Here is a 26,502-nt window from a genome sequence, read left to right on the forward strand (position 1 = left end):
TCCCAACCCAACCAGCTACCCAGGTAATTCTGTATTAATGTTCATTCTTTCTGTTCATTAGTCATCCCTGCCCTTCAGTATTTTCAACACCGAGTAAGGGGATGCTTAAATATTCCTACAGGATAGTACATCAAAAATTTCTTCAAGTTACTAATTTTATGCCACATTACATCTGCAAATCTATGCTGTTTCACATTTACATGCTGTGATAATCGATTGATCTTCATCCCACTTTTAGTATTGAAGACCAACAGAAATTATTCTAATGAAAGTTCAGAGCATCTCTAAGTGAAATAGGATTATTTTTTTTAAATCACAGCTGCATTTCCAAAATGACAGATAATATAAACTGTAGTGCAACAGTTTTTCTGATTGTTTTTAATTAAGGATGTTTGCCTACTTCACTCTCCAGCAACTTTCACCTTCAGCCTCCAAGCATGTCAACCCTTCATCCATGGGTGAAGTGCATCAAAAGCAGGGGAGGTAAGGTCATGCCATGTCAGATGGAAGGGTGAAGGAAAACAAATATGGAAAGAAGCTTATTCTTAACCAAGGAAAGAGAACTTCTGTATAACCCACTGGTGGGTATCCCTGTCTGTGATTAATATAGTGAAGTCTACTCATTGATGCCATTGCCTCAAATTATCCAAGAAGTCTTTTCCTTCAGACAATTTTTCCAGTAGGTGCAGTACAACTATGATTTTTCTCAGTGCTTACCTCCTCATGTTTTATATCCCTATAGTCATTTTCGTATGAGTTTACTTATGTTCTCATCATCTTTAAATATGATTTGGAAAGGTTGCTTCAATTGATTGCTAGTTTTATGATTTTACAGATATATTTACTTATTTAAAAAAATCCAAATCAGGAGATTAGGTAACAGGAAGGTTTTGTGGGCATAAGTGCTGCAGCACAATAAAGAACATACACAAAACCCTCCCATAAAAAAGCAGTCTTAGAAACACTCTAATGAAAGACTCATTAGACTTCGATTTATTTCTATTATATTTCTGCATAATAAAAATGTAACTCTTTAACCTCTCACCTTTCAAGATGAAAAATTAACAATACTGACATTTACAGGATATTGGTTTAAAAATGTCAGTAGGGGAAAATGAAAAATGAGAAACAGAATAATATTTATCAGTTGCAAAAGACTTGGCCATGATAAATGCAAACATTACTGTTGATAAAATTATACACCTCAAATTATTTTCCTCTTCAAAGAGAAAGTTGCTATATTTCTGGTGGATGACATTTATATAAACGTACGACGAGAATTACTATGGTAACAGATACATAAAAAATGAAGGGTTATTTTTTCTATTTCTCTTTCATTTTTGCTTTCAGAATGGGTTATCTCAGAGCACTAAAAGAAATCTTTATGTTTATTTTCCTCAGCTCTGCTATTGAGCTCTCTGAATTACAGCCCTCAGCCAGAGGTGCTGGGCTGCCCACGGATCTCAGTGCCACTTTGCATTTCTGACCTCGAGTCGTATCACAAATGACAATTGTAGTGCGAAATGATTCCTCCAAAGAGAGGTGCTTTTTAAAGTCGCATATTAAAAGTAATAGGTACATCAGAAGGGGTTATGAGAAAGCCCATCTCTTGGGATATTTAAATTAGAGGGGGGAAACAAAACTGGTAATAAATACACCGTACAGTAGAAAACAATCCCAAAGGAGATGGAAAGCACCTATTAGTTTTACTCCCATTCCTCTATAACTTACAGGATCCTGTGCCAACAGACATATAGCTCCATTCCACTGAAATAAGAATATTTTATTGATCTCAAACTCCCTCGTAAACTTGAAATATTTTAATTATCAAATAATCCATTTTGCATTTCACAGATGGCAATTTGCCGAGCAGTGTAAACACAGGAAAACAGCACTGGATTGAAAAGAAAGAAATATATTCCTTTAAGTAGAGAGTACCTGCTGCGTCCTTGAAGTCTATTGTTTTGGGAGGGTGCCAGCAAAAAAAAACAACATTAAAGCCTCTAATGCATGAGAGGCTTGTTTTGCTTTTCACAAGTCAACTTTTCAAAGTCCCATAGATTAACACCAGACAGAAACCCACGGACATCTGCATTTCAAAAATGTTCAGAAAATGGGGTAGGGAGATAAAAGGCGAATTATCTGCTATAGACTCTACTCTGAAACTAGAAAAAAGTTGATAAGGGTCTCCATTCACTGAAGTTAAAAAAAATAATAATAATAATAATCAGGATTGTTCTCGATCTAAAATTAAATAATTCCTAGCAAGTTAATACTAGCCAAAGCCTTCCTTCATCAGAGTCCAGTACTCCTTCAAAGCAGCATTTGGCAGCACTGTCGTTTAGGCACATGAAAATCTCTGCTCTTGTCATCTCAGCCTTGCTTTCTGCATTTAAAAATACTGTTTAATTATAAGAGTATTGCTATCCCTTTTTTTATAAATAAAGGCACAGATGAATGAAGAGGTCATTACATCCCTGAATTATGAGATATTAAAAATCAGATCTTGATCCCAAAGACTTTTATTCTTCATTCAAGTCTTGGTTGTATCATTCGGAACGTGGGTGCAAACACATTTCAAAACTTTTTAGATTTCAATATGGTAGGGAGAAGTAACAGACAGTGCAGCTGAACATGCAACATGATTGCATTTCTTAAAACTAGGCCAAAATACATACAACAGTAACAGCGCTCCCTACACAACACAGCTCCATGGACTCGGCAATTCTGCTTGAAGCTCAACATTTCATGTGATAAAATGGCTTGGATTCAAAACATCAGCTGTTGCTCAGTGTAGATACACATACTATAGCATTCTAGTGACAAGTCTGCCAGAGCAATGCAGTTTTTTTTGTTGTTGTTTTTTTGTTTTTTTAAAAAAAAAGCACAAAAGCACAGCAGCAGAAATTAATCACAGTAAAGATAAAGCAACCTTTGCCCAAGATTTGGGATAAGTTGTAGTCTTTTTCATGGTAAAGAAATAAATCAAAACTGAACACAGTTTTAATCTCCTAATTTTATTTGCTTTCATTTACCAGTTTCCATTTAATCTGAATGAGCACCTAAAAACATTCTAAACAACACTGTCACTAGACCCTCAACAAAACTGCATTAGGAATTTCCTTTAAAATATTTCAGCTTTCCTTTCCGCTAATAGCAAAATAAGGGTGAAGGGGGGAAAAAAAAATGTTTCCCTGTAAGAAGTTAACTAGATCCATGCCATCAGCACCTAAACATTGACATGAAGAGCAGACTAGAGATACCAACAACAAACAGACCAGATTAGACGGTATTTGCAAAATAAATGAAGTAGCAAAGTCATCATATTGCACCTCTCAAGGTTCTCTGCAGTCTGTTGTTACAGCAGTATGCCACCATCACGCATGAACTCTGCACACATCAATCATTTTGAGTGAAATTTTTATATCAAATACCAAGGCAAAGTCATTTGGCCGAACGCTCATCACTGCAAGCTTTAAGTGCAGAAACACGATAGGTACAAGAGAAGAATCCAGCTTTCTTCCCAAGTTTGGATGCAAGCGATAATTTATTGCACTGTGTTTGCAGATCAGCATTTAGAAGTCTGAGCCTAGCTTAACCTTGCGTTTCTTTCAGTTTTTCCTCAAATGCAGTCACTTCTGTCCCCCTGACATTTCATCCTTCCAGAGACAAAGCTAAAAATGCTAAGCATAGCACAAATACAGGTGCTAGACAAATACTAAATATAGCACAAATAGGTAGGACAGAATAAGTCACATTCTTCCATTTTATACCAAACTGTACTTAGTATCATTTTCCAAGTTCTTTGAAGTGTTTGAAATTTGGATTTAGGGTTAATATTTATTTATTTTTCCCCCCAAGCTGAACTATAACTGTTACATTACCAGTAGTTTAGCTTTGGGAGCAGCTGAGTTCCCTGTTCAGGCAACTAAAAACTTTCATTCAAAAGCCCAACTTTAAACATAAAATAAATAAAATAAAATAAATAAATAAATAAAACAGCTCTTTCTCCCAAGCAAAAGAGATTTCCTATTCAATTAACGAAGAAATTAAGAATGAAATATCATAGCCAGACCAATATCAGACAAGTACTGTTGTCATTCACACTCTGTCCTCAGATTCTCCGGACTATAGGACTGGAGAAAGGAAGAGATTTCTTCCTCCCCCTCCTTTGCTCTCCCTGAAAAGTGCCGCCCTGTGCTCTGTGGTCTTTGTTGGGTTAAGCACTGCAGTGAGAGAAGGTGACCCCATCCCTGGCACAGCACAGCCCAGGGCAGAGCTATTTTTTCTTCTCTGCATTGGACAAAAGAGCAGGAGAAACCTTCAAGTGTGGGCAGGGAAGCTGAAGGACAGCCAGGGCAGGAGGAAGCGCTGGCCAAGCGCACTGGCACCCCACACCAGGTGCGGCTGCAGTTGGAGGCCTGCACCAGGGCTTTAGTTACAGCACAGGAGATGTGCTGCTGAATATTCTGCTTCGAATCTCACTTGCGATGCTGCTCGCTGGCATCTGAGCCGCATTGGAAACCCTCACACAGCAAAATGTAGCTGTTCTGTGCAACTCACTGCAAATGCAGGGGGCGTTGTCCTGATGGTGAGGCTTTGGAATAAAACTAGCCTCATACCCACACTTAAAAACACAAACAAGTCTTCAAGAACAAGGCTCTTGGAGAGCCTTTTCCCCCCACACCGTGACTGAACATCTACGCCTCCCACGCACTGAGCCGCACCGTCCAGGAGGGAGGAGACCGGTGGGAGGAGAAAAGTCAACGAGTGCCATGCAAAATGCATGAGTCTTGATAGGTTTCTCTAGTCCACCATATGCATATTTCATGAATTCATTACAGCAGCTACTGCATCAATAAGTCAAACAAGCCCAATTGTTCAGACAAAATGACCAGCTTGATATACAGAAAACAGACGCTGTTTGAGGAACACTGACCCTCTCCGAGCTGAACTTGCTGCACAGCTGCCAGAACTGCCAGCCATCCAAAAACCTGACCAAAAGAAAAAATGGGAGAGCACTGGAAATACTGGAGGAAACACTCCACAGCACTTGCATGAAGGAAAATGACCAAAAGACTGTTGAAACACACAGCAATCCTCAAAAATCTCAAAAAGATAATCTCCAGTGTGTAGTCCCACCTGTTACTAACTCCCATAAGAGGAGAAGGTGGTGAGGACATCCGATGGTGTAGCTGTGTTGGGGACATAAAAGATGCCATTTAGAATTGGGATCTGCATGCAACATGGGGAGCACAAACACCATAAAGAAGATAAGGATGGAAGGAAAGTAACAGTACAAAAATACTGTGGTTCCTTCTGTCAGAGTGAGTGCAAACCATGAGGATAAAATGGGAAAGAAATCCAAGGCATCATACACAGAAGACGACACACTTGTTCAGTGCTTTCTGCATTGGTGAAAACTAGTTTCAAACAGGGTCCTAGGCTGGTTTAGCTTCTGTACGCAAAACCATTTCAGATCTTCTGTAAGCCCACTCTAGTGGGCACTAAGTGCAGATTGATGTCCTTTTCACACCCTGGAGGGGGTACTAAGGAGATGGAAATGCAGCATTTGAGCCCTGAGAGCAGGAATTGAATGGACAGTGTAATAAAAAAGAATAATAATAATAAATAAAATGTAATAAAAATCATCTAAATCCACCAGCAGACACTCACTTAAGAAATGACCAAATCTTTGCCAGCGTGGATACACAGATTCAGAAGTATTACTGATTGCTTGAACTGAATTCTAATCAATAAACAACAGGACTCTATAAACCTCATCTTTCTTGTGATTCAGGTAAAAATGGGATTTGGACACAAACACCCAACTCATAGTTCACAAAACTGAAACTGTGGGGGTTTGTCAGGGGAGCATTTCAGCTGGAACCAGGAAGAGGTTTTCAAAGCAAGCTCACCATCATCCACACTTGGCTTCCCCGCTTCAGGTCCTGTATGGCGTGCTCATGGAGTGCACAACCTGGATTTTTGGGGGGGGTGAAATAGAGCAGCAGATGAGCTCCAGAAGTGCATGTAAAGCTTCTCCACTGGCAGAAAGCATTCAATCCCAACTAAAGTGAGTTCACAATAATAAAAGCCTATTTCAACAGGATTTGAACCTCTTCACCCTTGCACAAAAGCACCGTATAAAAGAAAAAAATATCTGAACATTACATTCTGGAGACATGGAAATTGAATGTTTTCATTTCTCAACCTGTTTGATAGCCGTTCACTATCAAAGTCTGCTTTTCAACAGTCATTTGCATTTAACAGGCTTTCAACTTGTCACTGTCCAACCACTGCCCCAAAAAGAAGAATATTTAACCTTTCTTCTTGGGGCAGAAAATAAATGGAAGTTTGTGAACTTCATACAGTAACGTCTGTGCTCTGAGCAGGCCTCATGTGCCTCCAGCAAAGCTCTACGACATTCACCACTTCACAGTTTGAAAGTGTGCTCTAATAAAAGGTCAAGAGAAGGAAGGAAAAAAGAGGAAAGTCCTTCAAGGTTATAAATATATTGGACAGGAAAAACATTTCTGCTCTGCTAAATGCCTGTTTAAATATAAATCTATTAGTCTGATGAGGTTAAGACCCTGGAATGTAAATTTATGTCTGATTTTGAAAGGATATTGCTGGCGTTTCCTCATTTTCCATCTTCCTCTGTTCTCTAATTCTCTTTCCATCTTCCTCTGTTCTTTCTAAATAGTTTAAAGTTTCTAAGTTTTTGCACTTCAGGATTTAAAAATAAACACACACAACTGAAAAATCTTATTGACTTAGTGCCCCACTGCAATATGCCAGCATTCAGGTGAACACCCCTCCAGCTCAGCATCACCGCACCCCCTTCCTGCACCACACTGGCCGCTTTGGGTAACCTCACCCTCACACACAACTGCATCAGGTAGATGAACTCCAGGATGTCCCACAACACAAAATGAAGGAGGATGCTATTTTCCAGCAGCGTGGTACAATATTGTGGGAACTTTTCTTGCCCCAGAGCTGAGCATATTCTCTCAGAACATACCAGCAGGATAGAAAACTACTTTATTTAAAAAACAATTTTCAAAAAACAAAATGAAATCTCAGTCCAAGTTTCAGAGGGGGTCAGAAGAAGATGTATAGCTTCAAAAACATTCTTAGCCCATATATCATGGAAAGAAGTATTTGGCAACTATCAAACAGATCAAAAGTATGGAAGTGAGGGTTTTTTGTTTGTTTGTTTGTTTGTTTGATTGTTTTCTTTCTGTTTTTTTCTGTGTTTTTTGTTTGTTTGTTGTTTTTTTTTTCTGGCATGTGAATTAACAGCCCCAGTTTGAAAAGCATTAGACTGGGTCAAATAGCCTGCAATTGAGAAGCTATGTTGGCATTCCAGGTTTACACTGAATCAGAGGCTAAAACTGGCCTGCAGCTGCATTGCTTCTGCCTGTCCCATGGCTCTCTGCTAACTCAAACCTGATTTAATGCCTTTCGTCAAAAGAATCAGCCTGTGATACCAGAACTTGCAAAAACAAGGAGCTTGTTTAAAAAGAAATAATTCAATGTCTCTTTAGGTGGGAACGATTAGCTGATATTAGATACAACTACATCTTTACATACCTGAAAATATACGTTCCTCCTCAGTGAATGTGTACCTTTCCTATAAAAATTTACAGTGCCTGAGCTCCTGCTTTATACTTGCTAATCAGGGATTTTTATCACCAATTTATCACTGAAACTCTAGCATTTATAATAGAAAATACTCATTTAAATTTAATCATGTTTAAAAAATGTCATGCACAGAAGTTGTTTGAATAACAAAACATACACTGCTCTGGTAACTTTTTTGCTCATTTTTAACCCGGTTGTGCATTTACATTTCTCATTTGTTTTGGTTGAAATACTGTAAACTTCAGGCTTTGTGATCACTCGAGCATCAGCCATCACTTTTGCATTTATGCTTTCAAATTCCTCATCCTGTATTAACATACAGGCCTGAGCCTGCAAATTTTTTCAAGGAAACATCTTGTATCTCCTTTAGAGACACCACAGGGGAAAAAAAATAAGTACAAGAGTTGAAATAAAATTCAATATTGTTTCTAAAGATTAAGAAAACAAAAAGTGTAAAATCAACAGTTCTACTGACTTACAAGATACCCAGGAGCTAACATTCAGGATTTACCTATTAGCCTATAACAAGAAAAAACACACTTCGAAAAGATAAAAAATTCCAGCATATTAGAATTAGCAAAGTTCTCAGAGCTCTGAAGGATAATCACATTTACAAGAATATAGCACATTGTGCTTGCTCATCTGAAGAGTGCGATGTATCAAGTCTTTCCCCATTTGCTGATGTAATTTAAGAAAAAACAAGGGGACTCTGGAAAACCTGAGGTGTGTCAGACATCCATTTCTGCTCTCCCATGCTTCTTGCTAGAACGGATATATTTAAACACTTCAGTTACAGCCACTTAGCTTTGGTACTTAACAGTTAAAAGTAACTTTCTTTTAATTCTATTTTTTTTTATTACCAGAACCACAATGAAAGAGTAAAGAATGAAAGGTGAAGGAATCCTGTTTTAAAACTTTCCTTAAAACAAGCATTAGATCCACTGCATTATTTAAAAGAGATATATTAAGAAGATTAGTTGTTTAAACAACTTTCCAGTAAGAAGAAAGAAAGGGCATATGCTGTAGCCTAGTATGTTGTCATTTTCCTGTTTTCATTATGATGATGCTTTACTTTAGTTTTCTCTTACATACTTGAAAATGTGTCTCGGGTGTTGCAAAGTCATAGATAACTAACTCTAATTCCATCTGGACTGATACCTAAGCTTGGATGAAGTTTGCTTATATGTGTATGTATTTATTTTCCTGGAAATATATAGTTTCCAAGAATTAATGAATATAATATACGCTACTAAGCCATAACAGAACCATGATAGTACTTCTAACAATACAATATTCAGTCATACAGTGCTTAAACCATCACAGAATTTGGAATTTGAATTCGTGGAAGGCACTAAAACATAAGCTTAAGCAGTGTGATGCTTTAGAAAGTAAAGAGCCAACTTAATCTATGGAAATATTTAGCAGAAATACCTATATTAAGATGACATTACCAATACTAATTAAAATCAATGCACATTACACTATGCTTATTCCTCCCCGACTTCCTCCCTAAAAAAAAAAATATAAAGTCACACTTCAGGCAAAAGCATGTAAATTTGCATTAAAATACAGTAATTGTACACTACTCTTATATAGCTGATATTCATTCTGACGGCATCCCTGACTAAAAAATTTGCTTAGGCCTCCTTTGGCCTGTTAAGTGGTATTGCTAAAAGACCTTCAAGTATGTCACCTTTAAAGAGCTGTTAGCTTTAATTAGAGCTATTTGGGACTTTTCAGATAATACGTTTCTTTTAGCAAGTTATAATAAAGCCAGATACCAAATCCTCAAAATACACATGAAATCAAATTTAACATTTCCTGACATTTTGGTGCAGATGTGTTCAAACATCCTTTGCCATATCTGGAAATTGAAGTTTTACTAAAAGTGATTTTTTTTTTTTATTTTCTGTTATAGCTGACAAGAGCAGATTTGGGAGGGGCTTGTAAAAATTAAAAAGACTCTGAGACACCATCCTGACTCAGAATGCAGTTTTTCAAATAAAAAGCAGTTCAAAATGCCACTTTCTACTTTGTGCTATTACAAAAGGAGTAACAGTCCCTCGTGATAAAAACTCAATGTGACAAATAGGTTTTGCATTCAACATGTATCAGATTTATAAGTCATTGCAAATTTTAGATGGAAAAGAAGTTCTTTCTCCCCTGATAACTCTACAGATTCATACTTACAACTCTTATCTTAATTCTAGTTCAACTGTGCTGTTAGATGAAGCAAGCTAAATCACATAAATATGAAGAACAGTCCTTCGAGAGAAGATTTCAGCTCCTGCAGCTTTTTAGGATGATGTTCAGACACTTCCATTTCTGAAGGCTATAATTCTACATTTTTCACAATATTCACACCTATGTTAAAACAAGACTCTGGATCATTTTGCCTTACCTCAAAGAAAACAATGCTATGAATATATCACAGCTCTAAAAAAAAAATAAGGTTTGTGACCATGTAGCCACTGACCGGACTAGTACTAAAAGCTCATTACATGCTCAATTCACCTTCTAGTCCATCCTTGAGAACCATCTGCTTACTTGACCCTTGGCAAATCCTCTAGACTTTCATTAGCTTTTCTCCAGGTAATCAGTGGGTAACAGTTTTCATGCTGATCACCTTTCGTACAAACTTCTGAATTTGGGATCTGCAGATCTTCCAGAAGACTAGATAAGGAAAGAGCTTGGGAAATGTCTTTATTGGGTGATTACAAGGAGTTCACAGTCATCTATTATCTTTAACTTCTTAAATGCTTCAAAACCACTTAAGTTAACGGCTATTATAAATTCAATGAGCTGCTATCAGGTTCTCCAAAAAAACAGATTAGAGTGAAGAGGTACTGCTCAAAAGACTCAACTACAATACCGTAAAAATGTATTCACCACATAAAAAAGAATTCACAGAGTTAATATCTTTATAGCAATGTGCATTTACCTTTTTATTTCTGCCCATCTCCAGAAAGGCCATTAGAGTCTATGATCTCCCCAGAGGGTGAGGGACAACACAAATCTCTAGTGGCTTCAACCAGACACCACTAGGGAAGATCACATCGCTTCCCAGACACATCATACATGCAATTCAGACCTGTATGTGCTATCTTTCTAAAAGCTCTACACACTCTTTATAGTGCAATATTAAATAGAGGAGGATGTCAAATAAGTTTTTATACTGCTAAGCAGACAAACAGATAATGAAGCCAATGGAAAGGAGCAGGGCATTGCTGTGCATGTAACCTCATCCTTAAAATTGCTGCTATTTGTTAGGAAAAAGATGTTTGTACAGCTTTTATATATAATATTCCTTGACTGCTAACTATCATTGCAGAATCATTTTCCTAATGTCATGTATCCTGTGTCATTTGACAACGATTTCCGTGACACTACAGCAGAGAATGCCATCCCCTCACAAGGGCTCGCCAGGTTTCCAGATGCCAGCTAAGAAATCCATCTCTCACCGGTGGATTACATCTCAAGCACTCTTGAAGTCAAAAGCTTGAAAAACCAAGTGATAATGTAGCTAAATATGGCTACTTCAGTTTCTCATGTTTAATGAGCTGCTAACCCTCCAACAATTTTCTTGGGGAGCAAAGAAGAGATATTAAGAACAAATAGAGAGCAATAAGGCAATTAATAAATTAAATCTAGGAAAAGCAGTTAGATTTAATTTGTTTAGTAAAACAAAACCAACACACAAGGGTTGTATTGAGCCACAAGTCCATGCAGCCATGTCCCCAGTTTCTGATGGCTGTCAGCAACAAGCACCTGGAAAAGCATGCAAGAAGCAAAGAAGAACACAAGGCCAGTTCCTCCAGAGCACCCTGAGGGTCTAGCCATGGTTCCCTTCAGCACTTCTGAAGTCAGGGGCTGCTTTCAGAGAGGACTGCATCTAATGCATAGGTACATCTGCTAATTTTTCAAAAACAGGAGAACCCTGACACAATTAATTACACCAAATTGCCAACGATTCAGAAGTCAGGTAAATGGATTAGAGGGAAGTGCAGGTGTCCTAATAGCAATTACAGTTCTTTACAAAAAGTAGAAAGCATGAGAGTTTGAGACTGCATACAGTTACAACACCTCAGCTGAACGAAGTAGCAAGAATACTTGCATGGTTAGAGCTGAGAAGGCCTTGCATAAGGTTGCATACACATATAGAGATGCTTACTGCAAGCTCTGAACAGTAGTCTTGTTACTTCTGATGGAGAGAACTCTACCCTGTGTTTCCAAAATAGTCTCAAGTTACTTGAAAGTATGCAAGTAGCTGAACCTTCAGTGGTGTGTTTCACCACCCAGCTTTAGTTCCTGCATCCTTGGGTAGCAAATGTGCACCAAATTCCGTAGGTTACACTATCTGGAAATCAATTTTAAACAAGTTTCAGGTGAAGGACATACCAGCGGACAGTGTTCTAGATTAAAATAGACAAATAGAGAAAAATTATGATTCCTGCATTCTGTTCCACATCTTTTAACAAATGCATTTTGACTGCATTCTCCCCCATTTTTAAGTCATTTACATTGTAAGTGTAGCCAAGCAAACAACTCTGCATACAAAAATATTCATGAAAGTACTTTAAAACATTTATTTCAGATCAGTTTATTATCTCTATGCACATTATAAACAGTTCACATGTGAAACCATGAATACTGAATATTAGAAGCAATTCCTCTGGTAAAGAACCTGAAAATACTTACTGCCTGAAATCTATCTTTAGAACGCAGTCAAAACAATGAATAATTGAGAGCAGGATGAGTCCACTAAAAATTTGCAAGAGAAAGCTAAATTCATGAATGTGTTCTTTGCTCTAAATTTTCTCTTCCGCTTTCTCCAGTTATTTTGCATAGCACTATATCTACTTGGAAATATGTTTTATAATTATGCATATAGAATATTAATCATTTGATTTAATATTTTGCAAGATCCCACAGCAATGTAACATTAAAGAAGTTATCTTTTTTTTGTGGAACAGAGCAAGTCTATTCCAGTCTATACTTTCATTGCTTTTGAATGCTAGACCCATAAATCTGAACAGGAAGAAAATGACATATTACGAATTAGCACCTTGACTGAAAAACCTAAATGCTGTTCAATGCTGAACTGTTTGAACATTCTTGTTCCAGCAGCGTTCCAGCCTCTACACCACCTGCTCAGGACACTGGGCCAGTCCTCAGGGCTTGCACAGCATCCTGAAGGCAGCAAGAAGGATGCCAACTTTAGAGATCTTACCCAAAGCCCAGCTTTGACAGAACCTGACTACATTCAGGTAAAGGACAGGGATCATTTATAGCGTGAGTCTCACGTAGCCAGCTATCTGCTGAGCAGATCTCAACAAGGCCACAGAGCGAAATCCTGTACACCGCATGTCCAGAAGAAATGCACCGAGGCAGTTTTTGAGCAGTGGGACCTGATGACACATCCGACTGCGTCACCAGCATCCCCCTTTCTCCTCTACATGCTGAAATAGTATTGCAACAGAAAAAAGTTTTGAAGTCATTGAGATCACTGACAATTGTTTCACTTCTCCAGGCTGTCCAGAAGATAAGGCAAAAAACTCACAAGTCATTGTCCCTGGACAGCCAACTTCACCGCGTTCATCTCCAAACTGTCCTTTCGTAATTACTTTTCCTTGAAACTTCAAGACATGTGAGATACGCCCAGTTCCAAAACCACAACAAACAGCAGGTTGTCATAATGCTGAATGCCAATAAGGACACAATTTCTGTGACATTTGCTCATATGGTAACCTCTCACAGAGAAGCACAGGCAGTGACTGGCAAGGTGCCTTCTAGAGCAATTTCAACGTTTCGATGTGTTAAGAAAGCAATGATTGAGATGTGGTAGGAAACTCAGAACTACTAGATAACTGGGGAGTGTTATTCTCCCATAATTAACAGGCAACTGAAAGCTCACAGCTCCAGCCCCATCCTCCCGGACGCAGAGGTGGGCAAATTGGAGGCATGCATATTCACAAGGTTGCACTGGTTACACAATACTTCTGAAACGCCAACAAGAAGGATCCAGACAGGTATGGGATGCTTCCCCAGCACACTCTGCAGTTCCCTAGGATCTGTCCTCAAAAAGGAGGAGAGCAATTCACCAAAACCTCGCAGCTGACTGGCTTTACCATACACCAGCTTCCATCTCATAAACGCTTTGCATCATAAAACGCTGCGAGATCTTTCCGAGGAACAGATGCTACTTGGCTTATACAATGGCTCCAAGTACCAGATTGCAGTGACTTATAAGAAACCAGAGTACAGTATGTTTTTCTAATATTTGGCAATGAGCAAGGCTGGAAATATGAAGTATCACATAGAAATAAATGTACGCCTGCAATTTTTGGATGCTAAGCTGCTGTATAGAAAGCTGTTTTGTTGGTGGTGGTGGTTGGTTGGTTGTTGTTGGTGGGGTTTTTTTTGTTTGTTTGTTAGGATTTTCCTGTTTCAGAAGGATCTATCCATTAACTTAGTGTTGCATAAGAAACCAGAGGATTTATATTTATCCTTTTGGAGCATTTGCATGGGCAAACGAGCCTGCTGCAGGCAGAGTCCCCGTGCCTCCTCCCTAGGAAGGGCTCAGCTCCCAGTATCTGAAGATCTTCCAGCACAACTCTGCTGCCACATGTGACCAGGAAGGAGACGATCCATATGGATCAAGGTGTGACTCCTGAACACGCTGCAAAATGCCCAGGCACTACTCAGCACTCGTCCTTCCTTTCTAGTCACCAAGAACTGAGAGCGTCCACATATCGGAGACAAAATCCTTCCCCACATCCTTCTCCCACGAAACTACTCGCATTTCAGGGCCCAGCCGGAGGAACCTCTACTCTCTGTGCCCTGCACAGCTCCGAGGACAGCTGTGCCACCAGCACAGCCCCCAGCACACGCAGTTTAATTGCCATTTCAATTCCAAGGGCTCAGCCCATAACGGAGAGCGCTGCAATGTTTGCTCAGGCTGCGCTGCGCTGTGTATTTTATGATAGATCTAAACAACAAACAGTAAGACACAAAAAATTGTGTGCACCAGGGGTAGGAGCCTGCATTGTGCCACACCGGCATGCGCAGGGAATAAAAGCTGCCAGCTAGAAACACAACCTGAAACTGAAGTTAGCAATGTAGGTAAAAAATGAAAAGTGCTTAAAAATAAAAAATGAAGCCTAAATACATGCAACTTTCAAAACAAATATTTTGGTAGCTGTACGAAGAAATGGATACTTTTCAGACTTCAGTTAAACAAGGGAAGTGGCTATGAACCGGTAGATTTATAGAAACTAGAACACTGGTCACGGGCTTATGTTTCTATCAGTAGAAGTAAAAGTACAGGCTACGTAAGTGAATAAGAATTTGCATGTTATAATTGTTTCTACAAAAGACTGAGAATGATGTATTGACAGCTGTCTTGTTTGAGAAGGAGAATTTTAACTAGTTTCTCCATCCTTATTCAGCAGTCTGCAGATAACAGGCTTCTTTCAGAGCATTTTGAGTTGCCCACAATAATTTTTTTATTTTTGTTTTACATTTAGATAGGGAAATGTTTTTTCTATTTGCAATTGTACATATAAAAATTACTGAGAAATGCATTCATTAGGAACATAAATTGGCACGCTGACAACTAGACAAGATGTTAGCAGACCTGCTGCAATAATTCAGTTTTCATTAGATAGACAATCTTTCAGCAATATTCGCTTTGCCTATGAGCATACTTGTAAATACGTGGAATTGGTATCTGAATACACCATAATTGAAACAAGACGGGGCTATAGATCTCAATACACAATCTGAAGATGGGGACATTTAAATCAGAAAAACTGCATATTTTTCTGGGAAGGAAGCAGTGCAGGAGGCAAGACCTCCTTTGTCATTGCCTGCACAACTGCCAAATTCCTGCCTAGGAGCTTCAGAAGGAAGCTAAAACCCACAGAGGGCCAGTGCTCCAGGACCACCAGGGCAAAAAAGCCAGGTCGCAAGGAGATCCCGCACTGATCACACACTGAGCAGGAGGAGCAACACATCTCGCTGCTCTTTGCAGCCTTATTTATAATGCAGAAGAACAAACACTGGAGGAGATGGACATTTCCCTTGTGCTACTGCCCAGCATTTCACCGCGCAGTGCTTTGAGCACACTTTTTGAAGATGCTGCAATACTTCCAAGTGACACTAGTGTATTTTTGATGGCTACAAGTGACATGGCATGCATTATCCTCGCAATCTAAATCTAGAAACACATTTGCTGTTACTACAAATAACAGCGGGAGCCAATCAGCTCTGAATATATTTTTAAAAACAGCAAAAAGTTTGAAAGCCTATGCCAAATTTGAAACTGCATTTAAACATTGGGTTTGAGTACATAAATTACAGAGAAGAGCACACAGGAGTAATGCAAAAGTCTTAAGCCAGCATTTGAAAGAGTTCTTTTAATACTATAGTACTATTTTTTAAAAGCTCTGTTATTCAAGGTAGTAATTGGACTAATCTCACTGCTATTTCTGTTCAAGGTTGTACAGAAAAATCTCAGGGTTTACGACAAGTGATAGAGACAGACTACTGCTCTTAGTACTGCTGCTACTTGTTAATACCAACAGCTCTGCAGCATCTTACAGTATGCAGTAAAATCTGACTGCTTTGTTCTAATGATACTTGTCACACTGCAAAAATGTTAAAGCAGGATGAGAGAAAATGGATAATAAACATTTCATTCCATGGCTAGATTTTAAACCATGTAACTACTAACAGATTAACAGTCATTGTTTGAAAATACAGCGAAAATCAAAGTCTGATATATGACTAGCAATCAATGGCTAGCTTATAATAGAGAGCATGTTTAAAAAAAAAAAAAAAAGTAGTAAAATGGAATGAGTGAAGATTGCTCATCCCCCAGTGCATTATTGCCCACCTCCTGCAAAAAGGTTATAATTTTGGAGACCCACAGGCTATTTACAGAGGCCCTTTGTTGGAAAGATTTTCTTTGCATTTTGCCAAAATGTCTCCCGATATTTATCAATGAGTCTCAAGACACTTTTTCCTCTGCAAGGCCCTGACATCACGTAATTAAGCACATCAGGTACTCAGAACTAAAGCAGTTTTCCAGGATTTGCCTTGCCAAATAGCGTTAGCTTTTATTGTATTCATGAACAGAGGGAATTATTTGGAGTTGTATCACTTTAACACAAAGCCTTTTATACCCTCTTGCGCTGCCTCCTTCTCTCTCATCCTGTATACTATGGAGGACCACAGGGATATGTCCACAATCCTTCCATTTTAGACACATTTTTCTAAGATGCCCTTTACAGGGAGCGTTGGGACATCCTATAGCAAATAGCTGAAGCATGGCTCCAGCTATCCTCACAAGGTCCCATGGTGTAATATACCATTCATTCCCTCCCAATTTTTCCTTTAACTTTTTTTCCTTTTTCCCTAACAATTTGAAGAACGATTCTGCCCACTAAGGCGAGAAAAATGTGTGATGAACAGGACTTTACTTGGGAGCAGAGGAGCCTTTAAAGACAGATCTTTGCTCTTCTTTCTGCTTCCTGAGCCCTACTGCAATTATTTAGTTTCTCAGGGAAGTTGTGAATAGAATACCCCTGCCTCAGCCCGGGTACAGCTCACACAACGTGCATTCATCAAGAGGGCAGTGCTGGAGAACTGCTCCATCGAACTCTGCTTGGTGCCAAACTGACCACAGGTTCAGATGACAAGTATTTTGGGGTATAAGCAGTCCGTTTTGCGGCAGGCAGCAGCATTATTCACCCTTTGGCCAGCTGTTCTCTGACAAGGAGGAGAATTGGGCCCAGGAGCATTTCCAAGACAGTGACATTGAGCTAAGCACGATGTAAAGAAGCCCATCCAGCCTACTTCTCTTCCTTTTTGGAGAGAGAAAGGAAAAAATAAATAAATAAATAAATAAATAAATAAGTAAAAATAAAAAAGAACTATTAAAAGGTAAATTGTGAATCAATTCTGAACTTAGAATATGTTTCTAGTGGGCATTACTAGAACTGCAGGCAGAAGGAATGAAGGTGAAGGACATATTTGGCTAAAAATAAGAAAAGCATAAGCAACTGCATAATGGAGGGGAAATTGTGGCTTTAAAAATATACACACAAAAGCACATAATCACCAAACTTAAAGAATCTTCAAGTGCCATGCATTCTCAGCAAGACTGAAACAGGTTAAACATTCACTAAGTGTATCTATTTTAATTTATTAAGCTGAATGTTCTGAACCTAAAGTGAATCCATGTAAGTAAGACTATCACAGTCAGAAACAAAAATGGCAGAGTTGTGCTGGTATTATGCTTCAAAAATTGAAGCAAAGGATGTATTCAGGCTTTACAGTATATAACAAATCTTCTTTTGCCTATTCTAAAGCACCTGCTGAAAATAATTAATCTGCTAAACAGTTCTAAATTGGAATTCATTGTATTACGAAAATCTTTGTTCTTAAATAGCAGAAGCATTTATTACGTGTAAAAGTATCAGGTACGTTGACATTGGGATTGCACTTATTTTTTTTAAGCCTTCTTTTCATTCCCAGACTGATTTACTTTTGCAGTTACTTCAAATTCAATACAATAAAGGATGATTTAACTTGGAGTTAGTGTAATGGGACTTAACGCACAACATTACCTTGCAGACTTCACATAGGATCTAATCTTGGTAGAATTACCACATTCTAAGTAAAATTTCCAGTATCTCAAACTATTTTAAACAGCAACATTTTCTAACATAGCTTGATTTTAACAGTTAGGTGCCTTAAAAACAGTTGCGTGCATTATACCCCAAAGTTAGCGGTGAAATACCGAACGGCGTGAGTTGATGAAGCAATCTATGTTTTAATAAACTTTTGTTGCAAAACGTGTGTGCTGCAGAAGTGACATTGGAAATATTTTCTCATCCTGTTTCTTTGCATTACGTTTGCTTACAGTAAGAACTGCAGATGACTCTGCTAGTCACTAGTGCAGCCGCGGTCGTGCAAGACATTTCTGCCGATCCATTAGCTGGATGCCCCAAACTGAAAGGGCACTCCAGAGCAGTCTGAAGTGAAGGAACAGGCACCCATCTTTACATTTTGCACACTGTGTTAATGACTGACTGAACTACACCGTGCCTACAGCCGACTGACAGGAATTCTAACCTGATTAAATGTCCCAGTATGTTTTAATGCCTTTAAATGGAACTTTTATGGCCTGTTCTGCACGCATATTATTAATATAGAACCATCAAAGAAACCACAGACACGCATAATAGCTCATCAATTTGTAGCCAGGCACTTTTGACCTTGAAAAATCAGCTGTCTCTCAGATTAATGTAGCTATGTTTTGGGCAGAAAGAAAGAAGCTATAAAATTATCACGCTTATTTTTGTCACCTGTCAGCGCAGGGGTATGGGATAAAGGCCATGCTGCTAGCTTTTTATTGATATTGCCATCAACCTCTGACATCTGAATTAGACTCTTAGAGACCTATTTCTAATAAAAACCCACTTAGACATTAACATTTCAGCTGCAGCGGATCACAAGACACACTGCGAGCAGGAAGGTGCATTCAGTCTGACTTCCACTCCCCCATCAGCTAATTTTCCCCATTTCCTGTCCTTCACAGAGGCCCCAAAGCACTTAAACAGCTCCAGCATGGACCACAACATCCACCCACAGAATGGGTCAAAGGTTCTTTGGGGCAAAAGGTCGGCAAAGGGTAAGGACAAGCAGAAGACAGAAATACCACCCTGTCTCTAAAGGGGGTGGAACCGAATGCCAAGTCCTGGTGATAAATTAATGATGGTTATAATATTCAGGGAACGGAATCACATTTATATCTTGGGAACTAAGTTTAAAAACTGCTATGTTGAGAAAAGCGGACAAAAAGAGGATGAAGGACATTTCAAAAGGAGAACTGCCATACTGGAGAGAAGCCATTAATGGGCTTTCTCAACACTGGTCTTTTAAGCTCAGACAGGGACGAGCCCTCCAAAGTGAAAGGAATTTCAAATAATTCCAGGCTGCACAACATTTCCTTGCACACCTGAGCAAAAGGCCCAGGGAATACTGTCTTGGAAATTGAAATTATTTTTGCCTTTCAGTATCAAGTGGCTCACTAAAAGCTATTTTTTAGTCATCCCTCTCCCAGAGCTGTTCCACTCATATAGATAACCAAACGTATATCTGAGCAGACAACTGAATGCTGGTCTTCCATTTTCCAGCAAAATGCCCAGAGCACTGGGAGATACCAACAACCTCTTACCCTCAGAGAAATATTTATCATATCGCTCAAGTCAAGGGAAATGCTTGACAGTCCAATCTATGCAAGGTGTCTAACTTGAGCAATGTACTATATTGTTATGGAGTTGATGCCATTTACTTTAGTGCTTACATAAATAATTTGCACTGGAATAGACTAAGGAATTGATTTTCTGGGGACTTCCAGATACTTCCAGCCTGCATGAATCTGCATTTTTTGTTTCATGAATATATTCCTTAGGAAGAAAAAAAAAAATCTTCTCCACTTTATGTTCTTTATAAGAGACTTGTTTGGAAAATTAAGTAAAACACTTGCTTTTTGTCTTGATTTCCAGGGAAAATGAAAGAGAAGATTCTGCTTCTTCTGGTCTGGGCTTTTATCCTTTAGTCTTTAGAGAAATAAATAAAAAAAAAAAAAAAAAAAAGAAATGTCAATAAAACATGCAAGTAGGAACAGTACGAGAAATACTCCCACACAGGGCTTTTAATGCTCCCTCTAGCTTGATTAACCACCTGTACCATGCAATCAATTAAAACCCCAACCAAGACAGACATCTTCCATTCATTTGTATAATTACAATGTGGCATCCAGCAGAATCATTATCGTACCAGGTGACAGAATCAGTCTGGTACATCTTCCTATTAACTCTACCCAGTCTTACTGTTATATGAATGTCTTTTAAAGAATACATTATCAGAGGGGGCATAGACAAGCATTATTCATTACAGACTTCAATGTCCACCAAGGTGAAAACAGACCAGTACTACCAAGTGGTGCACTTCTGCCAACAGAAACATCAGTATTAAAAGCCAAAGGCAACAGCAGTATCTCCTGCAAGCTCCAAATTCTATTGAGCAAAGATGTGAGAATAAAATGAACAATTTGGAGTGTCATTCTCAAAATACTTTCAGGATTTTCTTTGTGATCCACAAAGGATTTTGAGTGGCAACTTGCTTTGCAAGGATAGCCTAGATGCAGTGAAGATAGAAACAAATAAAAAAAAGCAACCAAAAAAAAAATCCACAAAAAAAATCCTGCAAAATTAATTTATAAACCAGGAAAAACAAAGTTAATTTATAAAACAGGAAAACCAAAGGCTCCTTACATACAAAAATCAACACCAACTTTATGATGTTCCAAATTTTGATTTTTTTTTTTTCCCCCTAAGTGTCAGGCTCCTCAACGCAGATAGCAATGATATTAAAAAGTCACTAAGTTCTCCCACAATCATCTTAGCACCATCTTTAGTGGAAGGATCCCATAAACATCAATTTATCCACACCAGAACAACTTATCCTTTATGCCAGGTATAATCAGGACAGGGAAGAAAGCCCACTCCTACCCACCAACACAAAGCCTGAAGATTTCCTGGGCTTCATTTTACCTCAGAAGATTCCTCCGTTCTCCCAGAAACCATTTCCCCAGCACAGAAAGGTGACAAACAATGGTATATACACTAGTGCTGTTAGTGACACACCACACTGAACCACACAGTGAAATGCACACCATCCTTACAACCACGGGCGTACTGCTCCAGCTAGAACTTCCACTTGCTTCAGATCAAAAGCGTTTTTTTTTGTTTGTTTGTTTGTTTGTTTGTTTTGAGACTCCTCTACTCCTCTATTTACCATGTTTTAATTTGCCTAACAGAGTGGCCTTGTAGCACACAATGAAAATTCTTTGGGGGAGAAATTGAGCAAAGAGGTAGCAACCAGGAGCCAAAGCAGAAAACTCCTTTCAATTGACAAGATACAACTACAGATGCTACAAAACAATCGCTCCTCCAGCATACTAAATGTGGATGTGATGTTTTCAGGACCAGCTACTCCACCATACCAGACCCAGTTCTATGGGGCCGTAGCAGCTGCCAACATATATTCTTACATGTCATTGACAAAAGGGGCTGAGGATGCTTAGTGCCCTATAATTGTATGGGGTACTGCACTCTCTAGCAGCTGGCTTGCAGTGCAGTGTTCTCTAAAGAACTGCAGTTCCTGATCTGCAGTTTTAAGGTCTGAAAATTTTACCTGCTTAACCCACAGCTTTCAGCTAAGCTGAATTCAGAACTCAGTCTGTGTGAAGGGGCACAGTAAAACTGTTTAACCTCTCTGTTAAAGCATGCTGAAGCTCAAAGTAACTACAGGCTAATTAGCAAATATGAGAGATGTGGAAAAAGTTCAACAATTGTGTAAAAAAATTATTTTTATACTCCATAATAAAGAAATAGTTTATGTTCTATCCTCATCTTTTGTCAAGCAGAAGAAACAGGGCTGATACTTTTCACTCAAACCTTCACCACCAAATAAAGCTGGCCATGGTTTATGCATTTCCTTACTTTACTTCTTTTTTTTATATTTGTACCTAAAATATCTCTGGAAGTGTGTACCTAGAAATCTACGTGGCCAAAGGCTTTTGAATTTCACAATAAATCAATGTCCATTTCTATATCTATCCCCCTTTGTAGAAAGAGTCTGATTTCCCCTCACACACACACATTTTCAGCATACCGACCCCAGCTGATCCCTAGGCTATGGTTAAGATTCCTGCAAACAGAGGAAATGCAGTAGCACAGATCTCAGAGATCCATTAAGAGGGGATTAGTCTAGGATATCTTTTATCATCATTAGCCCAACTTGGATTACAAAGTTGTGGCAAAAGCCACATACCGTCACACAATTTTTCCAGTCTTCAGCGTGCATTCCCCTTATATATCAGGCTGCATGTTGAATAATTCAGGAGCAAACAAACGGGGCGAACATGGCTGAGATATATATCTGCACGTACCAGATCAAGGTTACAGAAGGAGCAGGAGCTTGTTCTTGCACCCACACATGCTCCCTGCACCACTGCAGCATTAAGCACCCTTAGGCCCAAGGCCCCTTCCAAAGGAGGAGGTCCAGGAAGGCTGGGCAGAAACTCACATCTCTTTGTGCCCAAGTTTTAGCACTTCAAATGAAAATACAACAACAACAAAAAAAAAACTTGTATGGGTACCATGTTGTTTTAGAGAAATTTTGGACTCTATTCACAGAAAAGTAATTAGAGCAGCATTTTTTATGAAGCAGATGATTTCTTTTCAAAGGTAAATAAAGGTGAATCTGCAGTTACATGGAAAGTGAAGGTGTATTTCACTTCTTATCTACATAGAGGGCTGTGTTCCCATTATTGACAGAGCAATATCTTCCCAAGGCTCTGAAATTGTATAAGAGTTTCAAAGGAAGCAGAATAAGTGATAGATTTGCTGAAACCATTCAGACCAAAATAAGTATTTATCCATAGGTTTAATCATACATTACCTGACAAGTCAGAAGTATGCCTTCCCCTAGAGATAGCACTGATGGAAACATGAATCTAAATTATAATGAAACTACTTTTAGACTTAGGGAAAAAAAAAAGAAAACGTATTGCTGATAGGTAGCAAAAATCACTGGGTGCAAGGAAATGCACAATTTGAAAAGACCTTCTTGCAGCACTGACAGATCCTGTTCTCCATTTTCACTGTATCACCTTTACACTACCATAGCCTTCTAGACTTTGTTGGTGCTATTACTAATTCATGGCAATAAAAAAAAAAATAATGTAAAAGAAAAACTAACCATAACCACTGTGAAAAAGTTAGCAAGTTCCTGCATTAGAATGACATTACTAAAGAATGTCCAATTCATTTTTCCTAAATTTTCTGGAAGCATATTTTAAAGAAGTTACATATCTGCGGAAAAAAGCAATCTGGAGAAAAAAAAAAAAAGTTTTAATGGCTGATATGATCATCACAAATTCTTTTTTTATTATTTATTTATTTACCCACCACCACTTATTATGTAGCCAAAGACTAAGAATAAACAAACAACTGAATTGAAAGATTTAGCACCCATTTTGCTGTATTTTGTAAGAAACTAGAGCTGTTTAAATTATACTAAATGAACATAGATTCTTCTTGTTGTGAAAATAGTCATCGTGCTGCTAGTTTACTAATGTGGTACCAGGACAGCTGAGTGAATAACAGAAGCTAAATACATGAATTTTACCTGAGTCAACTCAAGTGTTTGTTTTTATGCTTAATTATTAAGAACAATGACCATCTGCATTCACAGATGTGCAGCACAGATTGTAGCTCAATTCCAAAAAGAAATTCAGAGTTTTGTGCTCCAAATTTCTTACCTGTTCTTTTGAAAGAAAACAAGACTGGGGAAGTATATTTTTTTTCCCCAGATTCCCAATTTTGTTCTGCAACGCTGCTCTCAGCCTACATTCCATGTATTTATCTACTGCTGCTCCAAACCCACGCTGATTTGATCCCTTCCCCTTTGTCCTTGCTTCCTTCTTCTCAAGTTCAGAAATACTTCCTCCTACAGCAGGGCTTGTTAAAGTTAAAACACACTTCTTTTCTGAACTAGTCTCATTGATATGAATTTAGCTCTTCATAAAGGCGTGCTCCACTGGCTATTTATCAGGCTGTGGCTCCTGAGTTTGGTCAAAAAAGGCTGGCCAGCTCCGGTGACACTTATAGTACAGTGAAGACCAAAAGCATTATTTTCAGATATTAGACTTTCAGATACTTCAGAGCAGATACTAGATAAAATGACATAAGTAGAGTAGACTAAGACGTACTCTTAGCATACTACTCAGCACACATAGAGCTAGGTTACAGAAACCCCTGAAGATTTGAGCCTTGCAGCTTTGAACCTCTGGGCTGGAGCACTGTTTGTGCTCAGCACACTAAAGGCTTGGGAAGAGGAGCTGCGTAGTGCACAACAAGGCTGGTCAGAATCTGACCAAAGCTACCAGATGAGAAGCATCTGACTGGGGAGTTTTATATTGTGTATTTGTTTTATATTGTCTTATTTGCATCCGATGCACGTGGTTTCCTCTTCTCACATATTATAGCTACAGGCTTTGTGTATTATATAGACTTGTATGGATGTGTGAAATTACACACCAAATATACCTTTAAACAATGCTTAATTCATTTTGGTTGTTTCTTACACTAGAATCAGATCAGACTGTCAAATAATAGAAAAAATGTGGTTTTCTGGACCATAACTGAGTGTCCCAGAACACAGTTATTAGCAGTTAAAGGAGAACACAAATCTGGCTAACAACACTTCAGCAAATCAGCACTTAAGGGAAGCACATATGGTTCTGCCTTATGCCCGACTGCATGGTGCCAACAGGAAGAATAGGAACTTGATTTAACATTGGAATCATTACTAGGAATATATTTTTTGGAAGGAAAATGGTGTTGCTTCACATCTCTGGCACACAATGGACAAACTTTGAGTCAGGTAACTAAGCTCCCACCACAAATAGGAAGCTGGATTAAATGTATTTACACAGGTTCACGCACCCCAACTGAGATTAGTACATCAGCTGCCTACAGGACTGGCTTAACTTTGAGAGGTGTGTGGTAGCCATTTCTCTTATTTTCTCAGAAAAATAACCAGAGTGTTCTGCCTTGGCAATGCAGAGTCATTCAGACTAGGCCTGCCTCTTTGGGAGGTTATGGCAACAGCCACACGCCAGGCCATATAAATAGTCTCATCGACTTGAAAAAAACATGGCACTGTGGTCAGGGCTCTCTTGCAGAGAGAAGGGAGCTAGACAAATCTCAGACACTTCAGGATCAAAAGCAGCATTGATGTGAGCTCTGATCTTGTTATCCCAGTCTGTATGTGCAAGGAAACAAACCTCCACACAGAGGGACTGCATGGGGCAGAAGCTTTGCATGAAAATGGAGGGGCTGGTGCTGCTGCTGAGGGTGGAAGCGTTGGCTTTGCTCCTGCTGCACCACCCACAGAGGTTATCATTACTCAAACCAACTCTGAGCATATGCAAGATACAGAAATGTATCAATATTATTTACCCATGCATTAACAGTTAAAGAAACTAAACATTTTCATGTAATGCAGGCTTGTATTAGAATAGCAAAAAAAAAAAAAAAAAGCTTTATTTAAAAAAAAAAAAATCTGACATTCAGAAGAATTTTATTTCATTAATTCTTCTGCGATCAGAAGGGCAAAGCTGGTCCTGCAATGAGCCTTTCCTTAGCCTAAGAGCACTCCCAATCCCACTGATTCCAGGAATGGGTACCTCCGCACCACCATGCCATGGCCACAGACATCTCAGCCCTTGGATTTTCTTATGCAAGGCATATCAATGGTACAATGATGCTAGCAGGGGAAGATTTCTTGTAGGAATTGTAAAAGGAAAAAAAAAAAAAAAAAAGACACTCTTTGGATAAAAAGCTTCTTAACATCTAGAAACTTCTTTTTTTTTAATCTAATGCCATGGAATGGAAGATTACTGCAAATGAACTTTGTATATAAACACTCATTAGCAGTGAAATCCACATGAATGGAGAATATAAGAACCTTTACACTGAACTGACAATGCATTAGGGCTTTTTGGTTTTCTATGCATGTCTTCCTCCACGTTTCAAGACCAACAAATTTATTTTTGGAAGTCCACAGTTGAGAGCTGAGATTTTGAAGAGAAGAAATTCTGCACATTAATATTTGTTACTTAAATTAGCTCACAGGTAAACACCCTTCTTTATCTCCCTCTCCTTTTAAATAATCAAATATTTCTATTCCACCAAAGAATTAACAAAACTGAGC

The sequence above is a fragment of the Netta rufina genome, assembly GCF_964035555.1.
Source record: "Netta rufina genome assembly, chromosome: 6".
Classification (NCBI taxonomy): domain Eukaryota; kingdom Metazoa; phylum Chordata; class Aves; order Anseriformes; family Anatidae; genus Netta; species Netta rufina.